This window comes from Capra hircus (assembly GCF_001704415.2).
Source record: "Capra hircus breed San Clemente chromosome X unlocalized genomic scaffold, ASM170441v1, whole genome shotgun sequence".
Taxonomy (NCBI): domain Eukaryota; kingdom Metazoa; phylum Chordata; class Mammalia; order Artiodactyla; family Bovidae; genus Capra; species Capra hircus.
Genome location: NW_017189517.1, coordinates 47,142,842 through 47,163,608, shown reverse-complemented (window position 1 = coordinate 47,163,608; position 20,767 = coordinate 47,142,842).

The window sequence follows — 20,767 nt, the reverse complement described above, 5'->3', positions numbered from 1 at the left end:
GGAGCTGCACATTTACTCCTTCTCTGAGAGAACCGGTGGGGGACAGCCCCCGCCTTAAAGTCAGAGGTGTAGACGAGAGCATGAAACAGTAAAGCAGATAGACTCTGGTTTTGGGGGTAGATGCTCAGGAACAGGGGATTTCCTGAGGCTTGATGACATCTTTGCGTATGCCAAGCCTCCTTCCTCATGGCTTTTGCATTGGCGGAGTTCCTCATGCTGGCTCCTGGCATATATATATATATATATATATATATATATATTTGCTGCTGCTGCTGCTAAGTTGCTTTAGTTGTGTCTGACTCTGTGCGACCCCATAGACAGCAGCCCACCAGGCTCTGCCATCCCTCGGCTTCTCCAGGCACGAACACTGGAGTGGGTGGCCATTTCCTTCTCCAATGCATCAAAGTGAAAAGCGAAAGTGAACTCGCTCAGTCATGTCTGACTCTTAGCAACCCCATGGACTGCAGCCTACCAGGCTCCTCCATCCATGGGATTTTCCAGGCAAGAGTACTGGAGTGGGGTGCCATTGCCTTCTCCAGATATATTTGCTAGTATAACACAAATCAAACATGAGATATTTCAAGATGTTTTCTAAGATAGCCTAGAGAAATTATGGGAATTCCATCCATCTACATGCATGCACACTCACACACACACATGGATATACTCCATTTGTTTATATTCACATGTTGATAGACATTTTTCTCACTTTTGAGCTATTATGAAGAATTCAGCTATAAACATTTGTGTACAAGACATAGGTTTTCATTTTTCTTGGGTAGATCCTAAGAGTGGATTTGTTAGGTAATATTGTGAATATATGTTAATCTTTGGAAGAAACATCAAACTTTTCTAAAGCAGTTTGCTATTTTATATACCCATTATTAATATATGAAAATTCTCATTTCTCCACGTTCTTACCAACACATATGATTATATATGTATGTTTATTATAGTTATTCAAGTGGGTTTGAAGTAGTATTCTATTGTGGCTTTACTATGCATTCCCCTCATGATTAATGTCATAATCATGTTATGCATCTTTGTCTGTGCTTATTGACCATTTCAATATCTTTTTTTTATAAAATTGCTATTCATATCTTTCCCTCATTTTTAATTGGGTTACTTGCTTTCTTATAATTGAACAGTAAATATTCTTCATGTATTCTGACTGCAAGTTCACTATTGGATGTTATATTATTTGAAAATATTTTCTCCCAGTGTGTGACCTTCCTTCTTGTTTTCTCAATGGTGTCTTTTAAAATGCAAAGTTTTAATTTTGATGAAATTTAATATAACAAACTTTTTTTTTACTACTTTTGTTTTTGGTCTCCTATTTTTAAATTAATGACTGAGAATTCAAATGCTATCATATATTTTTGGCTCATTCATATGTGACCACAAAGATACACATAGGTTTTTATGCTAATATATCATTCTCTGTAAGGGAAATCAACTGAATATGAGGACTGTAGTTTAATCACTTTCTGAATCTTCAGGAGAAAGCACTTTTCTAAGGCATTCTAGACACCAAATAGTTTTCAACTTTAAATTGCCATAAACTCCATAGACTGTGAAACTCCTTGGTCCTTTAAATGCTGGAACATCTCAGGATTTAGTGCTGAACTCCCTTGGCTCCTCATTTTGTTCTCTTCATGATATCTTACCCCTTTCTGCATCCAGGCTAAGATTGGTAATCACCTCCTCAATTGCCTAAACAGCCTTTGTTTAACTCTGACTACATTTACATTATAATGGAGCATGCATTACAAGCCTATCACCATCCTACTGTTAGTTCATGGAAATACTCTATTCATCCTTGTACAGACAAATCCGTGTATAGTGCCTGACACATGAAGGTTCAAAAATATTTATTACATACTCAAAATAGGCCCATATTTCCAGCTTCATCTCCTATCATGTTTCCTTATAAACAGTTCCCCAGCTACACTACTGTTGCTCAAATAACAAATTTAATTTTTGTGCATACTGCTTTCTCTGCCTGAGATACCATTATTCCCCTTTCTCTGTCCAATGTTAATTACGTGCTTTGGCTGACTGTTTGAAATCATTGAATTTATACAAGTGCTACACTCTTTCTTAAGGTTCCTCTCTGACAAGCCTAGGAATGCTTATTGAGGCTGGAATAGACAATCTATTAGGAAGCAATATCTACAGAGAGAAGGCACAGATAATTTGGATATTATATTGTCAGGGGATAAAATGAAGCCTTGATTACCAGAGGTTGAGAAAACAAAGTAAAACAAACCTGTGTAGTTGATTGCAGGCGGAGAGTCCACACTGGCAGAAGACTAAAATGGACATTGGCAGATATAAAAAAATAAAGAACTGCCAGATAAGAATTATCGCTCCTCACACTCACAAAAGTACTGAGAACTATATGGTTCAAGATTCTAAAGCCTGCCATTTGCATGAATAAAGAAAAAGCAACTGGATGGGCATAAATCCTTGATATTTGGATTTTTTAGCTACTGTCACTTAAAGCAGATAATACTTCTGTACAGAAGCAAATCACTGCTGAAGAAAAGAGTGAAAAGTCTAAAATTAGTTTACAACTGACTACTGATTCACCATATTCCATTTCTCACTAACCAAAGCAGTACTCATCTTCATCTTTTTGTTTTGGTCCAGAAGACATCCTTGTGAGTTTGTATTTTTCTTCTTATCTCCGATTCCTCTAATTTTCAGTTCAATTCAGTTCAGTCACTCAGTCGTGTCCGACTCTTTGCAACCCCATGAATTGCAGCACACCAGGCCTCCCTATCCATCACCATCTCCTGGAGTTCACTCAAACTCACGTCCATAGAGTCGGTGATGCCATCCAGCCATCTCATTCTCGGTCGTCCCCTTCTCCTCCTGCCCCCAATCCCTCCCAGCATCAGAGTCTTTTCCAATGAGTCAGCTCTTCGCATGAGGTGGCCAAAGTACTGGAATTTCAGCTTTAGCATCATTCCTCTAGTTCTAGATATACCTAAATCCTCCCTTGTCTTAGGACCTGACTCAAGGGTTTCACTGGAGCAGCATTAGCCTTCCTTTGTCCATCTCTGTCAGATGATTCTCAATGCAACTTCAATTAGTATTGATTATATTCTTGAGTACTTTCTGCATGTCTTATGCACTTTGCACAAAACTCTGTAATTGTCACTCTGCAACTATTCTCTCTGTGATTAGCTTGGATTGTGTGGGTTGTAACTGGAAGGGGATTAAACATGAGACACAAGGACTGTAAGCTTTATTTTTAAGCATGTTTTCTGTTACAAAATCAGGAATTACATTTGCAGAATAATCACAACTGGAAAATTATTAGTCCATGTATTTTTCCCTAGAGGAGATATGTGAAAAATTATTTATGAGGCAAAAAATATACCACAGAAATAAAACATATTCTCAGTACTTTTATTTCTTAGGCTAAAGACAAGAGTCTATGAATATTTAAATATAGATGTTTCTTTGACCCAACAAAAAGAACTAGAAAGAAGTTCACATTAAGTACTACAGCTGGCTCTCTGTATCTGAAGATTCAACCAAATTCAGATTGAAAATATTTGGAAAAAATTCCAGAAACTTCCAAGAAGCAAAAATTGAATTTGTTGTGTGCTGGCAACTATTTTCATAGCTGTAAATCCATAAATAAATTGTAAATGGATAAATAATTTACACTGTATTAGGTATTATAAGCAATCTGAAGATGATTTAAAGTATACAGGTGGATGCTTGGTTATATGCAAATTCTATAACATATTATATAGGGGACTTGAGCATCCATGGATTTTGTTATCAGAAGGGAGTCCTGGAATTAGTCCCCAAGGATACTGAGGGATGACTGTATATGAATTGAGTAATCAGATATTCTTTATAAGTCTTCAAAGAGCATTAAACACACATACTTCTTATGTGTATAAGTTGATTCCATATATTTATTCATATCTATATTTACACAACAAGAATATCTAACTCTACATCTCCATGATTTATATGCAAGTATATATTCATGTATAAGCAATACAAATTATTAATTTTAAAAAAAGCCCCCCCACCAGTGACTTATAAACAAACAAATTAAAAAAAATGTGAGTTGGCAGGTCAAGTTTCTTTCTGTCTACTGAAAAGTTAAAGTCAAAAAAATAAATAATTCTGTGAGGGAAAATATCAAAATAGACTACAAACTTCAAAGATTTTAATAAACTCAATGGGTGTGGGCAGCTCTGGCCTATATGCAAAAATAAATAAATAAAAAGCAATTTTGGAATACTTTTATCTGTACATCCATAGGGTACTCCCATTCTTTGACATGACACTGGCTAATTTGAAGGTGAAGAGGGAAAAAAAAAGAAATACAAGGTTATATACTATTGTTCCAGTATTCTTCAGGTTATGTATAGGTGTTTGGGGAATGGACTCTCATTCTTTCTGGGGTAGATCCAACTCAAACCTGCAACCAGGAAGTCTTTGAGGCTCTCAGAATTCTAAGGAAGACCAGGAGGCACAGAGGGCATCTCAGTAGACTCCCCTTTATTATATACTGCATATTGTTCAGTACATAGTGATGGAGGATGAATCTTCCTCTCTACCAAAGTTTTCTTCTTTAAAAAAAACTTTAAATATGTATATCTGAGATTAGCATGATTGAACTGCCTGTTTAAGTGGTATTATCAGGAGAAAGGCATATTTTAATACCTACACATGTCACATCAAGCAGTTCTTGAAACTGCCATGTTTATGTGGTCTTCCTACAACCTGGCACATTTGTCTCTTCTTATGCAGATGGCAAAAAGTTACTTTTAAATAGCTCTCATGTAGCTAGAAGTCTGGAAGCTGGATTCAGTCGTTAAAGACTTTTGATGTCAAATTAACTTTAGTCTATGTCCAGTGAACTACATTTAGCTGGATCACTATTTGGATGTACTCAAAGTTAGTAGAGAACGGTACAACCTAAATGATCATTTTTCAATCTATCTGCTAACCCTCTCAACTTAATTGAAGTAATGGGCACTGGCAGTCTCTGTGGAAAATGAAGAGGAAAAAGAATAAGGGAAATCTCACTTTATCAAACAACCAACTAGACCAAGTATGTCAAACACATGCATTTTCATTTCACTAAAGAGAACAGGTTCAACAGAGCATTAAAGAACATATTACCAGAGACAGGTCTATGTCAGCATATCAAATCAGGATACCTTGCTGATTTATGGGTCCCACATCATCCTTCTGCCAAGGTTGAGTCCCATGAGAAGAGAGGCAGATTGACTATTAAGGCATATGTCATCTTTCATTTTTCCCCCATTCTCCAACAATTATAAATGAGATACTAACATCTAAGGGGTGATCAAATTAAGAGCTATAAATACTGCAGGCATGGTCTAGATCTCAGTAAAACAAACCTAAGTCGTGTATACCATGCTCCTGAAAATACAAATATTATGACAGTCTGCATGTATTATAGCACTTGGTCTCCCTACCTTCAAAGCAGCAAATCCTGACTTTATATCTCTAGCTTCTGTGTCACTTGTTCTGTGGTTTATGTTGTTTGCTTTTACAAGCAGTCCACGTTTGTAAAAATACCTTTGATGACTGTCTGGGTGCCTAACATTTATTCATTCATTTATCCACTTCCTAACAAAGAAATCTCCAGTTCCTTCAATTCTCCAATATACATATTTTGATTTAATGTGGAATAAGAATAAATTACTAGTCAGAATTATGGATACTGTACTGCTCATAAGGAAAGTTAACATTAGGAACCTGATGCCAATATTTCAGTACCTAAAATATATTAAGTTGTGTGGCACCATTGCCATGGGAAACTAAAGCTAAACAGTATAGACTTTAATTTCTTTAGACAAGACAGTAGAAAGGAGTCATTTTGAAACATTTTAGACAGCTAAAGATCATGGATCATGTGTGGGAGGAGAGTACATCAGTGTTGCTGCTTCTGCTAAGTCGCTTCAGTCGTGTCTGACTCTGTGTGACCCCACAGACGTCAGCCCACCAGGCTCCCCTGTCCCTGGGATTCTCCAAGCAAGAACACTGGAGTGGGTTACCATTTCCTACTCCAATACATGAAAGTGTAAAGTGAAAGTGAAATCACTCAGTCGTGTCCGACTCTTAGCGACCCCATGAACTACAGCCCACCAGGGTCCTCCGTCCATGGGATTTTCCAGGCAAGAGTACTGGAGTGGGCTGCTATTGCCTTCTCAGTGAACATAATCATTTTCATTAGGGGACAAGGAGTAGATACAATCTTTTTAAAAATATTCTTTTTTTACTGCCTCACAAGTAATTATAGTAATGATGCATTGTCTTTTGGTAACCAAGATGACACTACTGACCCAAGATCAGTAGGTTAAATGCTTTGAATTGTGTATCCAGAAATGAGCACTGTCTTTTCACTGGTTCATTTACATGTAGCCCTCTGACCCAGCATCCCCAGGAATAAGCATTTGCAAGGTTAAGGACTAGGGTCATGAGTGCAGCCTGTAGCCACGTAATTGAATAAAGCTAACCAGCCCACAAAGGGGTCAAAACTATGATATCAGCCATAGCCTAATTAGAAAAAGAGCCACCCGGTAAATAAGCCATCAGGGTGTCTCATTAATTTAGAAACACAGAGGGTAAAATGCCCCTAAGATTCTGATTCTAGTGAAAGCAGGAGCTAAATGGAGCTTTGTCTTCTTTGTGGTTATTTCAATTGGTTTACAAATGACCCCAAAATAAAATTCCCATAGCACAGCCTCTTCCATAGGAAGATAGGTCAGATCCCCAAAGGGAAAGTGAAAGTTGCTCAGTTGTGTCCAAATTTTTGTGATCCCACAGGCTATACAGTCCATGAAATTCTCTAGGCCAGAATACTGGAGTGGGTAGCCATTTCCTTCTCCAGGTGATCTTCCTAACCCTGGGATCGAACCCAGGTCTCCCACATTGCAGGTGGATTATTTACCAGCTGAGTCACCAGGGAAGCCTGAGAATACTAGAGTGGGTAGCCTATCCCTTCTCCAGCGGATCTTCTTGACCCAGGCATCAAACTGGGGTCTTCTGCATTGCAGGCAGATTTTTTACCAGCTGAGCTACCAGGGAAGCAGATCTCCAAAACTGTGGCACAACAGCATTCAGGAAGTAATCTGCAACAGGTTCATCCTCCCAGAGGCCAGTTAAACCAAGCATTTATTAAAAATGTGGTCCTCAGAATTCTAGTGTTTTGTTTATTTTAACAAACATTTAGTGAGTTTCTTAAAAACAAACACACACACACAAGAAAAAAAACTGTGCCAGATATTATATATATTATGCTTTGTGTTGAAACCTTTAGGTTAAGTATGGCACGGTGTCCATGAGAAGCTCACAAACAGACACATATATATGCACCTTGATGAAAATGTATAAAAGGGGTGTAAAAGGTTCACAGAGGGAAGCTATAAAGATTAGGTCGACTGGATGGGGATAGGGTGGTTGGCTGAGGAGAAAATAAAGGCATTTGAGGAAGAATGTTCAGAATGAACAAAGGCACAGGTGTGTGGAATATCTGAGATGTGGGAGCAGCTGGGGCTTCAAATAGTTTATAATTAAAGTGTGAGCCAGGGTTTTGTTTTTTGTTTTTTGTTTTTTTTTTCCTAGAGTTTTTAGTTTTACCTTTGTTGTGAAATAATTCATTTTCACTAAGGTTTAATTTCATAGGGGGAGTTTTCAAAATACAGTTCCCTTTCTCTTATCTCCAAATGATGGCAAGTACACGTATTTGCAGAGAAACAAGCAGGTATTATTATTAACAATAATACCTTTTTTGTAATAAGTAATTGCAGAAATTCACTGAGAACAGTATGTAGAGACAGAATCTGTGGTGTGGTGCCATGGAGGAATTAAAAAACCCTCCCCTCAAAAAATCAAATATTTGAAAGAAGACAAACACAAGTTACTCAATTATATTGGATAGGCAGGTCTTCCCTGGTGGGTCAGATAGTAAAGGATCTATCTGCAATGCAGGAGACCTGGGTTTAATCCCTGGGTCAGGAAGCTCCCCTGGAGAAGGGAATGGCTACCCCCCTCCAGTATTCCTGATAGGAAACATAAGGGAAAAAGTAGCTAAACTAAGCATTCAAAATATTGAGTTTTTGTCTTCAAATGGAAGGAAAAGTTAATACTCAATGTTCAGTAATCTAGACAGTTATGATGAATCTATCTACACTGACTCACCATGCTAGAAGTCAGAAATGCAAATGACCAACAGAAAAATCCCTTATACTTATTTTAACTATGATGCAGATATGGAATAATATAACAATACCAATGCTTTCTTCTAGAGAGATACACAAAATATATATCCATGCAATGTAATATTATTCAGCCATGAAAAAGAATAAAATACTGAAACATGGATGACCCTTGAAAACAGTGGGCTAAGAGAAAGCCATGAAATTAAAAGACGCTTACTCCTTGGAAGAAAAATTATGAGCAACCTAGATAGTATATTCAAAAGCAGAGACATTACTTTGCTGACTAAGTTCCGTCTAGTCAAGGCTATGGTTTTTCCTGTGGTCATGTATGGATGTGAGAGTTGGACTGTGAAGAAGGCTGAGCACCGAAGAATTGATGCTTTTGAACTGTGGTGTTGGAGAAGACTCTTGAGAGTCCCTTGGACTGCAAGGAGATCCAACCAGTCCATTCTGAAGGAGATCAGCTCTGGGATTTCCTTGGAAGGAATGATGCTAAAGCTGAAGCTCCACTACTTTGGCCACCTCATGTGAAGAGCTGACTTATTGGGAAAGACTCTTATGCTGTGAGGGATTGGGGGCAGGAGGAGAAGGGGACGACAGAGGATGAGATGGCTGGATGGCATCATGGACTCGATGGACGTGAGTCTGAGTGAACTCCGGGAGTTGGTGATGGACAGGGAGGCCCGGAGTGCTGCAATTCATGGGGTCGCAAAGAGTCAAACACGACTGAGCGACTGAACTGAACTGAAGTGAAAGAAACCAGACACAAAGGGTCATAACTGTATGATTTGGGAGGGTTGAGGGGAAAATGAGAAGTAACTAATTAATGGGGTACAGAATTTCTTCTCAGAGTATAAACAGTTTCTAAAATTAGCTAGTGGTAATGATCTGAACAACTACACAAATATACTAAAGAGGTCAGAACTGGAACGGTGAATCCAATGGTATGTAAATTACGTCAAAACAAAGCCTTTTTTAAAAAAAAATTTTAATGTTATTTTTAGATCCCTTCAGCATAACCTGTGCTTCCCTGGTAGCTCAGCTGGTAAAGAATTATCCTGCAATGCAGGAGACCCTGGTTTGATTCCTGGGTCAGGAAGATCTGCTGGAGAAAGGATAGGCTACCCACTTCAGTATTCTTGGGCTTCCCTGGTGGCTTAGCTGATAAAAAATCCACCAGCAATGCTGGAGACCTGGGGTTTGACCCCAGGGTTAGGAAGATCCCCTGGAAAAAGTAATAGCTACCTACTCCAGTATTCTGGCCTGGAGAATTCCATGGACTATACATGGGTCACAGAGTCAGACATGACTGGGCGCCTTTCTCTTTGACTTTTCAGCATAACCTTCAGGCATTGTGCTTTCCCTGTAGTCCACTTTCCAGTCTACCCGTCTCACCTCCATTCCCATCTCTGACCCCAAATATTGCCGTGGACAGGAAAAGAACAGAAAGGAGAGCAATGAACAAGTGGTCATTGAGATGTGCAGGCTTCATCTTGAAGAAACTAACAAGTTTTAACAAAATTTAAGAGATGCCATCTGAAGAGAACAAGATGAGGAGTCACTGCAGCTCCTGACAAACTTTCTTTTTATTGGGTTATTATTTTTGTGTTAAGGACACAAATTCACATGTCCGAAGCAAACCAACTTCCGCCAGGCAAATCTGGCTCACTTTTTTTTTTTTTTTTTTTGCTGTTTTTTAAATTTTTATTTTTACTTTATTTTACTTTACAGTACTGTATTGGTTTTGCCATACATCGACATGAATCCACCATGGGTATACATACGTTCCCAAACATGAACCCCCTCCCACCTCCCTCCCCATAACATCTCTCTGGGTCATCACCATGTACCAGCCCCAGGCATGCTGTATCCTGCATCGGACATAGACTGGCGATTCGATTCTTACATGATAGTATACATGTTTCAATGCCATTCTCCCAAATCATCCCACCCTCTCCCTCTCCCTCTGAGTCCAAAAGTCCACTATACACACCTGTGTCTTTTTTGCTGTCTGCTTTCACGAACAACCAGGCACTCTCCTCAGAGCTCATTTCAAAGTTCAAACCACTCACTCCCAAGATCTCACGTCACCACATCCCTGTTTCATCATCTTCCCACCAATTCCCATATTCCCCTTCTCTGTCAGTTGACCCTCAGTCAGCTTTTAGTCAGCGACATGGCTCTGCAGCCGCTAGCCTGTCTTCAGAGATGCCATGAGCTTCACAATTAGCAAAATCAAAGAGAAACAATTCCTTGAGGGATCCCAAATTAAAGCCACCAAGAATCAGAATGATGCCCATAAAATGTTTATTGAAGGAATAGCCCATAATATCATTAAGCAAGCTCTTCTCCAATACTTGACCCAATTTGGTGAGATCATATACTTTACTCTTAAAACCCATCCAGACACTGGATTTTCCAGAGGCTTTGCATTTGTGCTTTTCAAAAATAAGGCCACCGTTGAAAAGTTAAAGAGCACAAACGGGATGGCAAAGTGATCGATCTTAAAAGGGCTAAAGCCTTGGACTCGTAATTCCTCCCAAGAAAAATTTTTGTTGGGGGGTTGAATCCTCAGATGTCTGAAGAAAAATATCAGAGAGTATTTTGGGGTATTTGGCATGATTCATTATATTGAGCTTCCACTGTGTCCAAAAACATACCAAAGACAAGCTTTCTGTTTTATCACATACACTGACAAGAAACAAGTGAGGAAGCTGTTAGAAACCAGATACCACCTGATTGGTTCTGGGCGGTATGAAATTAAAATTATACTCCTGAAAGAATATGCAAAGTCACAGCCTAGGGGAGTATGAGAGATTCCATTTGCCAGGCAAGGTAACCGCTGGGGAAGAATAGGTTCCTAGGCAAACCTGATTCCTGGCAGCCCAAACCCAATGCCATGCAACACAAACCCTATGCCTTACAGACCCAACCTGATGCCTTTCAGCAGTGGACCAAACCCAACTCCTTGCAGGGCAAACATGATGCCTTTCTTCCGCAGACCAAACCTGATGCCTTGTGGCCCAAACCTGATGTCTTTTGATGCAAACCAGATGCCTGGCAGGGCAAGCCCAAATGTCTTTGGTGCAGGTCCAAGTGTTTATGGGGCAGCAGTTGGAGGTGCCAGCAGCAGAAACCCTCCTATCGTGTTTCTACCTGTTCCCTTCTCAGCCAGTAATGAAAGGTTTAATTATTCTGATCAAATGTATGGCAATTTCCACAATGCTTACAATGATCAGTCAATTTTTAATACCTATGGTGGAGATTATTCTGTTGAATATAACTCTGGGCTTCAAAAGTTTAGAGCTCCGTTTGCTAATTGCAATGCACAAAAAAATGAAGCAGCTCCTTACAGTAATAGTTTCCAGGGACTTTGCCAACCGGTAATGGTTTCCAGTAAGGACTTCGGGTAAAGATTTCCTTGGTGGTTCAGATGGCAAAGCATCTGCCTGCAATGTGGGAGACCTGGGTTCAATCCCTGGATTGGGAAGGTCTCCTGCAGAAGAAAATGGAAACCCACTTCAGTATTCTTGCCTGGAAAATCCCATGGACCGAGGAGCCTGGTAGGCTATATTCAGTCCATGTGGTTGCAAAGAGTTGGACACGACTGAGTGACTTCACTTCACTAATGGTTTCCAGGGACTTTCCCAGACTTTCTGAAGATGAAGAAAGAAGCCACCTCAGAGCCACTCTGTCCTCGAATGAAATGTTACCTTACTAAAATAAGGAATGACTGAATTTACTGAGTTTACTAGGACATTGTTACTAACTTTCTCTATTTCCAGCTGCTTTTAAGAACTAGTGTTTCTTGAGGTATGCCTAGACTGCCAGGAGAAATATCAATAACCTCAGATATGAAGATGACACCACCCTCATGGCAGAAAGTGAAGAGGAACTAAAAAGCCTCTTGATGAAAGTGAAAGAGGAGAGTGAAAAAGTTGGCTTAAAGCTCAACATTCAGAAAATGAAGATCATGGCATCCAGTCCCATCACTTCATGGGAAATAGATGGGAAACAGTGGAAACAGTGTCAGACTTTATTTTTGGGGGCTCCAAAATCATTGCAGATGGTGATTGCAGCCATGAAATTAAAAGACGCTTACTTCTTGGAAGAAAAGTTATACTAACCTAGATAGCATATTCAAAAGCACAGACATTACTTTGCCGACTAAGGTCCATCTAGTCAAGACTATGGTTTTTCCTGTGGTCATGTATGGATGTGAGAGTTGGACTGTGAAGAAGGTTGAGCACAGAAGAATTGATGCTTTTGAACTGTGGTGTTGGAGAAGACTCTTGAGAGTCCCTTGGACTGCAAGGAGATCCAACCAGTCCATTCTGAAGGAGATCAGCCCTGGGACTTCCTTGGAAGGAAAGATGCTAAAGCTGAAGCTCCAGTACTTCGGCCACCTCATGAGAAGAGTAGACTCATTGGAAAAGACTCTGATGCTGGGAGGCATTGGGGGCAGGAGGAGAAGGGGACGACAGAGGATGAGATGGCTGGATGGCATCATGGACTCGATGGACGTGAGTCTGAGTGAACTCTGGGAGATGGTGATGGGCAGGGAGGCCTGGAGTGCTGCAATTCATGGGGTCGCAAAGAGTCAGACACGACTGAGCGACTGAATTGAACTGAAATGTATTGCTATGAACTTTCCTCTTAGCACTGCTTTTACAGTGTCCCACAGGTTTTGGGTTGTTGTGTTTTCATTTTCATTCTTTTCTATGCATATTTTGATTTATTCTGTGATTTGTTGGTTATTCAGAAGAGTGTTGTTCAGCCTCCATATGTTGGAATTTTTAATAGTTTTTCCCCTGTAACTGAGATCTAATCTTACTGCATTGTGGTCAGAAAAGATGCTTGGAATGATTTCAATTGGTTTGAATTTACCAAGGCTAAACTTATGGCCCAGAATGTGATCTATCCTGGAGAAGGTTCCGTGTGCACTTGAGAAAAAGGTGAAATTCATTATTTTCGGGTGAAATGTCCTATAGATATCAATTAGGTCTAACTGGTCTATTGCATCATTTAAAGTTTGTATTTCCTTTTTAATTTTCTGTTTATTTGATCTATCCATAAGTGTGAGTGGGGTATTAAAGTCTCCCACTATTATTGTGTTATTTTTAATTTCCCCTTTCATACTTGTTAGCATTTGTCTTACATATTGTAGTGCTCCTATGTTGGGTGCATATATATTTATAATTGTTATATCTTCTTCTTGGATTGATCCTTTGATCATTATGTAGTGTCCTTCTTTGTCTCTTTTCACAGTCTTTGTTTTAAAGTCTATTTTATCTGATATGAGTATTGCTACTCCTGCTTTCTTTTGGTCTCTATTTGCATGGAATATCTTTTTCCAGCCCTTCACTTTCAGTCTGTATGTGTTCCCTGTTTTGAGGTGGTCTCTTGTAGACAACATATATAGGAGTCCTGTTTTTGTATCCATTTAGCCAGTCTTTGTCTTTTGGTTGGGGCATTAAACCTATTTATATTTAAGGTAATTATTGATAAGCATGATAATGTTGCCCTTTATTATTTTGGGTTTGAGTTTATACACCCTTTTTGTGTTTCCTGTGTAGAGAGTATCTTTTAGCATTTGTTGGAGAGCTGGTTTGGTGGTGCTATATTCTCTCAGCTGTTGCTTGTCTGTAAAGCTTTTGATTTCTCCTTCATATTTGAATGAGATCCTTGCTGGGTACAGTAATCTGGGCTGTAGGTTATTTTCTTTCATCATTTTAAGTATGTCTTGCCATTCCCTCCTGGCCTGAATAGTTTCTATCGAAAGATCAGCTGTTATGCTTATGGGAATCCCCTTGTGTGTTATTTGTTGGGTTAGTAGAAGGAAAGAAATCTTAAAAATCAGGGCAGAAATATATGCAAAAGAAACAAAAGAGACCATAGCAAAAATCAACAAAGCCAAAAGCTGGTTCTTTGAAAGGATAAACAAAATTGACAAACCATTAGCCAGACTCATCAAGAAACAAAGGGAGAACAATCAAATCAATAAAATTAGAAATGAAAGTGGATAGATCACAACCGTCAACACAGAAATACAAAGGATCATAAGAGACTACTATCAGCAATTATATGCCAATAAAATGGACAACATGGAAGAAACTGACAAATTCTTAGAAAAGTACAACTTCCTGAAACTGAACCAGGAAGCAATAGAAAATCTTAACAGACCCATCACAAGCAAAGAAACTGAAACTGTAATCAGAAATCTTCCAGCAAACAAAAGCCCAAGACCAGATGGCTTCACAGCTGAATTCTACTAAAAATTTAGAGAAGAGCTAACACTTATCTTACTCAAACTCTTCCAGAAAATTGCAGAGGAAGGTAAACTTCCAAACTCATTCTATGAGGCCACCATCACCCTAATACCAAAACCTGACAAAGATGCCACAATAAAAAAGAAAATTACAGGCCAATATCACTGATGAACATAGATGCAAAAATCCTTAATAAAATTCTAGCCATCAAAATCGAAAAACACATTAAAGAGATCATACACCATGATCACTTGGGCTTTATCCCAGGGGTGCAAGGATTCTTCAATATCTGCAAATCAATCAATGTAATACACCACATTAACAATTTGAAAAATAAAAACCATATGATTATCTCAATAGATTCAGAGAAAGCCTTTGACAAAATTCAACATCCATTTATGATTAAAAAAAGAAAAAAACCTCCAAAAAGCAGGAATGGAAGCAACATACCTCAACATAATAAAAGCTATATATGACAAACCCACAGCAAACATTATCCTCAATGGTGAAAAATTGAAAGCCATTTCCCCTAAAGTCAGGAACAAGACATGGATGTCCACCTTCACCACTACTATTCAACATAGTTCTGGAAGTTTTGGCCACAGCAATTGAGAGGGTAACAGGCAGGAAGGCCAGGGTTCTCCAAATGGAGGAAATAGCCTGCAAGTGTCAGACATTTTATCTCTCTTAATCGGCAGGAGGAAACAAAATAGCGATATTTTTTTCCTTCTCTATACAAATTTAAAAGGAGGTTTCTCTTAAAATTCCGTGTTGTCATAATGATACCTGGTTTCACCTGAAGTTAACCAATGTCTTTTTCTTATGGAAATGTTTATCTTAAGCTATACTAATGTACTATGCATTTACCCCAAACTCTGTCTTCAAGTTGGTTCTGCCTTTTGGGCTCAGAACCTACTTGATAAACCAGTATGTTATAATCTGATATTATTCCTCTAATCTAGGTAAATTACACTATTTGTATGGTGCTCTGCCCTTCTTCAAGATTCAAGTTAATCCTTTTATGGCCCAAGATGAACCATTTCGAGCCAAGATTATCCCAAAATACATCTTATGGGTGAGGGGCCTGGTGCCATTCTAAGTTTTGAGACATTCCTTCTTTTCATTAACAGACTGCTGGTGACTATATAGCATCCAGCTAAAGACTAGCAGGGGGGTACTCTTTCTGCCCCCTTCTGATGCCTATGTCAGAAGCTTTCTCTATCTCCTTTATACTTTAATAAAACTTTGTTACACAAAAGCTCTGAGTGATCAAGCCTCGTCTCTGGCCCCAGATTGAATTCTTCTCCTTTGGGGGCCAAGAATCCTGGCATCGTAATTCAACAACAACCTTTCACAATCAGAGTAGAAAAAGAAATAAAAGGAATCCAAATGGGAAAAGAAGAAGTAAACTCTCACTGTTTGAAGATGACATGATCTTCTAGATAGAAAACCCTAAAGACTTCACCAGAAAATTACTGCTAAGTCACTTCAGTCGTGTCTGACTCTGTGTGACCCCATGGACGGCAGCCCACCAGGCTACCCCATCCCTGGGATTCTACAGGCAAGAATACTGGAGTGGGTTGTGATTTCCTTCTCCAGTGCATCAAAGTGAAAAGTGAAAGTGAAGTCGCTCAGTCATGTCCAACCCTCAGCGACCCCATGGACTGTAGTCTTCCAGGCTCGTCCATCCATGGAATTTTCCAGGCAAGAGTACTGCAGTGGGGTGCCATTGCCTTCTCCGAGAAAATTACCAGAGCTAATCAATGAATATAGTAAAGCTGCAGGATATAAAATCAGCACACAGAAATCTGTTGCATTCCTATACACTAATAATGAGAAAATAGAAAAAGAAATTAAGGAAACAATTTCATTCACCATTGCAATGAAAAGAATAAAATAGTTAGGAATATATCTACCTAAAGAAACTAAAGGCCTATATATAGAAAACTATAAAACACTGGTGAAAGAAATCAGAAAGGACACTAATAGATGGAGAAATATACCATGTTCATGGATCAGAAGACTCAATATAGTGAAAATGAGTACACTACCCAAAGCAATATGTTCAATGCAATCCCTATCAAATTACCAGCGGTATTTTTCACAGAGCTAGAACAAATAATTTCACAATTTGTATGGAAATACGAAAAACCTCGAATAGCCAAAGCAATCTTGAGAAAGAAGACTGGAACTGGAAGAATCAACCTGCCTGACTTCAGGCTTTACTAAAAAGCCACAGTCATCAAGACAGTATGGTATTGCCACAAACACAGAAATACAGATCAACGAAACAAAATAGAAAGCCCAGAGATAACTCTACACACCTATGGACACCTTATCTTCAACAAAGGAGGCAAGAATATACAATGGATTAAAGACAATCTCTTTAACAAGTGGTGCTGGGAAAACTGGTCAACCACTTGTAAAAGAATGAAACTAGAACACTTTCTAACACCATACACAAAAATAAATTCAAAATGGATTAAAGATCTCAAGGTAAGATGAGAAATATAAAACTTCTAGAGGAGAATATGGGCAAAACACTCTCCGACATAAATCACAGCAGGATTCTCTATGACCCACCTCCCAGAATACTGGAAATAAAAGCAAAAATATACAAATGGGACCTAATTAAAATTAAAAGCTTCTGTACAACAAAGGAAACTATAAGCAAGGTGAAAAGAGAGCCTTCAGAATGGGAGAAAATAATAGCAAATGAACCAACTGACAAACAACAAATCTCAAAAATATACAAGCAACCCCTGCAACTGAATTCCAGAAAAATAAACGACCCAATAAAAAAAGGGCCAAAATCTAAACAGACATTTCTCCAAAGAAGACATACAGATGACTAATAAACACATGAAAAGATGCTCAACATCACTCATTATCAGAGAAATGCAAATCAAAACCACAATGAGGTACCATTTCATGCCAGTCAGAGTGGCTGCGATCCAAATGTCTACAAGCAATAAATGCTGGAGAGGGTGTGGAGAAAAGGGAACCCTCTTACAATCTTGGTGGGAATGCAAACAAGTACAGCCACTATGGAGAACAGTGTGGAGATTCCTTTAAATACTGGAGATAGAACTGCCTTATGACCCAGCAATCCCACTTCTGGGCATACACACTGAGGAAACCAGAATTGAAAGAGACACGTGTATCCCAATGTTCATCACAGCACTGTTTATAATAGCCAGGACATGGAAGCAGTCTTGATGTCCATCATCAGACGAGTGGATAAGAAAGCAATGGTACATATCCACAATGGAGTATTACTCACAGATTAAAAAGAATACATTGGAATCTTTCTAATGAGGTAGATGAAACTGGAGCCTATTATCCAGAGTGAAGTAAATCAGAAAGAAAAATATCAATACTGTATACTGCCAGGGTCCACCCCCGGTGGATCCAGGGAATTTGAAGGGGAGATGGTGTAGCTGAGGAAAACTTATTATTTAATTAGAAATATAAAGAGAGATTAGGAAGAAATAGTATAGTAGGAAAATTTAGTGGAAAAAAGAGGCTGAATAACTTGGTTTATGGGGAAAGCCAATAAAACTTCAGGACAAGAATTTTACACCATCTACGTTAGGCCACTGGTGCTTGTTTAAATAGCGGAGGGTGCCCTGCCTTGGGCTCCCTCTCTCACGGGACTTAAAAGCCAGGGCAAGTTAGTAGACATGGCGAGCCTCCCCGCTCCAGATGGGAATTCAGCCAGAAAAGGAGAGGGAGGGAGAGAGAGAAAGAGAGAGAGAGAGAGAGAGACATGGGGGAAACCAGATTTCCAAGAAACTAGTTCAAGAAACTGGTCCATCCATTATTGTTCAGAAGGCTTTTTATACTTTTTGATTGTACATAGAGATGAATGAGTAATACAAAATTATGCAGTGTCAGCAGCCCTGACTCTTATTGAGACCATGCTTTTTCTCTGCATACTTAGTTGTATACACAAGTCTTAGGTGATTTACTTCATCTTCCAGCCAGAAGGCCAATTAACATTTCACGGCCCTTTTCTGATAAGAGTTTGTCAACCAGAAGACTTATTTGTCTTAAAATGTTGTTCTTCCCAAAGTCTGGTGCCACTCTCAGAAAGCACTAAATAAAGTTACAGTCTTACATGGCAAGGATACAACAATTTATAAAAAGTAAAAGGAGTACAGTGATTTATAACAAAGAGAAAAGTAATTAACACAAAATCTAGTGTTGCTAACATCAAAACTACTATATTCCTATTTCTGCATCCTGATTACATTGATTAATATCCTCCCAGGTGCCTAAAAGATAAAGAATATGGAGGCCTGGCAGCAGTCATTGAGTCAACAGTGAAAACCCGTCACCAATATAATTTTTAGCTCTTTAGAAAAGGCTCTGTATCTTTAAGATGCTTTAAGCTTTGTGCCTCTTGCAGTTGGGGGGCTGTAGGCAATTCATAAATTGTAAAAGTCCGGGGAACCTGTCAGGCAAGTTAGAGAGCCATCAAAGGGGTTTGAGCTGAAACATTCCTTTCATATGCAGGAGACTGAAGCCCTGAGTTGACTTTTTTCCAGAGAATGTTTGAAGAGTGGAAAGCACAATAATAAAGCAGGCAGACTCTGTTTTTTTTTTTTTTGGGGGGGGGGTAGATGTTCAGGAAAACCCAGGGGGAACCCCTGAAGCCGGATCACACCTTTGCGTTTTGTCGGGCTTCCTTCCTCATGACCTTTGTCACAGGTGGGATTCCTCACACAGGCTCCCGGCAGTATACTAAAGCATATATATGGATTTAGAAAGATGGTAACGATAACCCTGTATGCGAGACAGCAAAAGAGACACAGAGGTATAGAACAGTCTTTTGGACTCTGTGGGAGAGCGAAAGGGTGGGATGATTTGGGAGAATGGCATTGAAACTTGCATAATATCATATAAGAAACGAATCGCCAGTCTAGGTTCAATGCAGGATACAGGATGCTTGGGGCTGGTACACTGGGATGACCCAGAGGGATGATATGGGGAGGGATATGGGAGGGGGGGTTCAAGATTGGGAACACATATACACCCGTGGCAGATTCATGTTGATGTATGGCAAAAGCAATACAATATTGTAAAGTAAATAAATAAATAAAAAGGAAGATAAAAATAGGAAAAAAAGAACTAATGTTTTCTCCCCCCATAAACTTTTCACACTGTAGCAACAAGAAGATAACACAAGGATTTGAGACTTCTATTTTATGAAAGTTAGTGTTTTCTCAAAAATAAATGTTTACTGGATTTATATTCAACTTTATCCTGGCTTGTTTCCTGTTTTGTTTTTTTTTTTCTCCCCAGCATTTGAAGTGGGGGGAATGTGGGGGTCTGTTTTTTTTTTTTTTTTTTTTTTTTTGTCTAGGGTGGTTGGTTGGGGTAAGAGGTATCATCTACATTCAGACCTTATAGTTTCTCTTTAGATTTGATATTCAACCAGGTTTTTTTTTTTTTCATTTATTCAACAAACATTAAGAATTATTCTAAGTCAAAAAAGATGTTCAAAGCAGGAGATTCAGAGAAGCAGCCCCTGGCTTAAAAGAGGCAGAAGTAAGCAAGAAACACAATACAGGATGGTTAAGTTCTAGACAAGGCTTTGTGAAGGATGACGTGGTATTACAGACACAGGGCTTCTAAAAGAGGTCTTCAGAGTGGTCCAAGGTGGAGTGCAGTGGGTAGGCCTTTGCCAATGTGCTAAAATGAGAGAGAATACCAAGCAGACATGCAAAGGAATCAAAGCAAGAACTTAGCACACACTTTTGGAAGAGGGCAAAAAAACTTTTTAAAGGTAGAAACAAAGTTCATGTAGAAAATAATGGAAAGGAGGTGGGCAGGGACTTGAATATGTTGGCCAGTATCACAGGCAAGCTACATATGTAATTTAAATTTTTCTAATTGTATTTTTAAAAGCAAAAAATAATTAAATTTATTTTAATAATAAATTGTATTTAATACAAACAGAATTTCATTTCAAGGTAATTATTCATGAGACCTTTTACAGCATAGTTTTGGTACTGAGTCATTGGAATCTATTGTGTATTTTACAGCACATCTCAGTTCACACTAGCCATATTTCAAGTGCTCAATACATGTGACTAGTGGTTGAAATTACAAAGGCCCTAGCTTATATGCTGAGGGATTGAATTCTATCTTTAAGTCAATGAGAAATTAAAGGATTTAAAACGGAGTGACATGAAACAGCAAACATCTAGTACATGAGTAACAATGAGCTTCATGCTAGGAATCGAAAATCAATGAGACTCAATC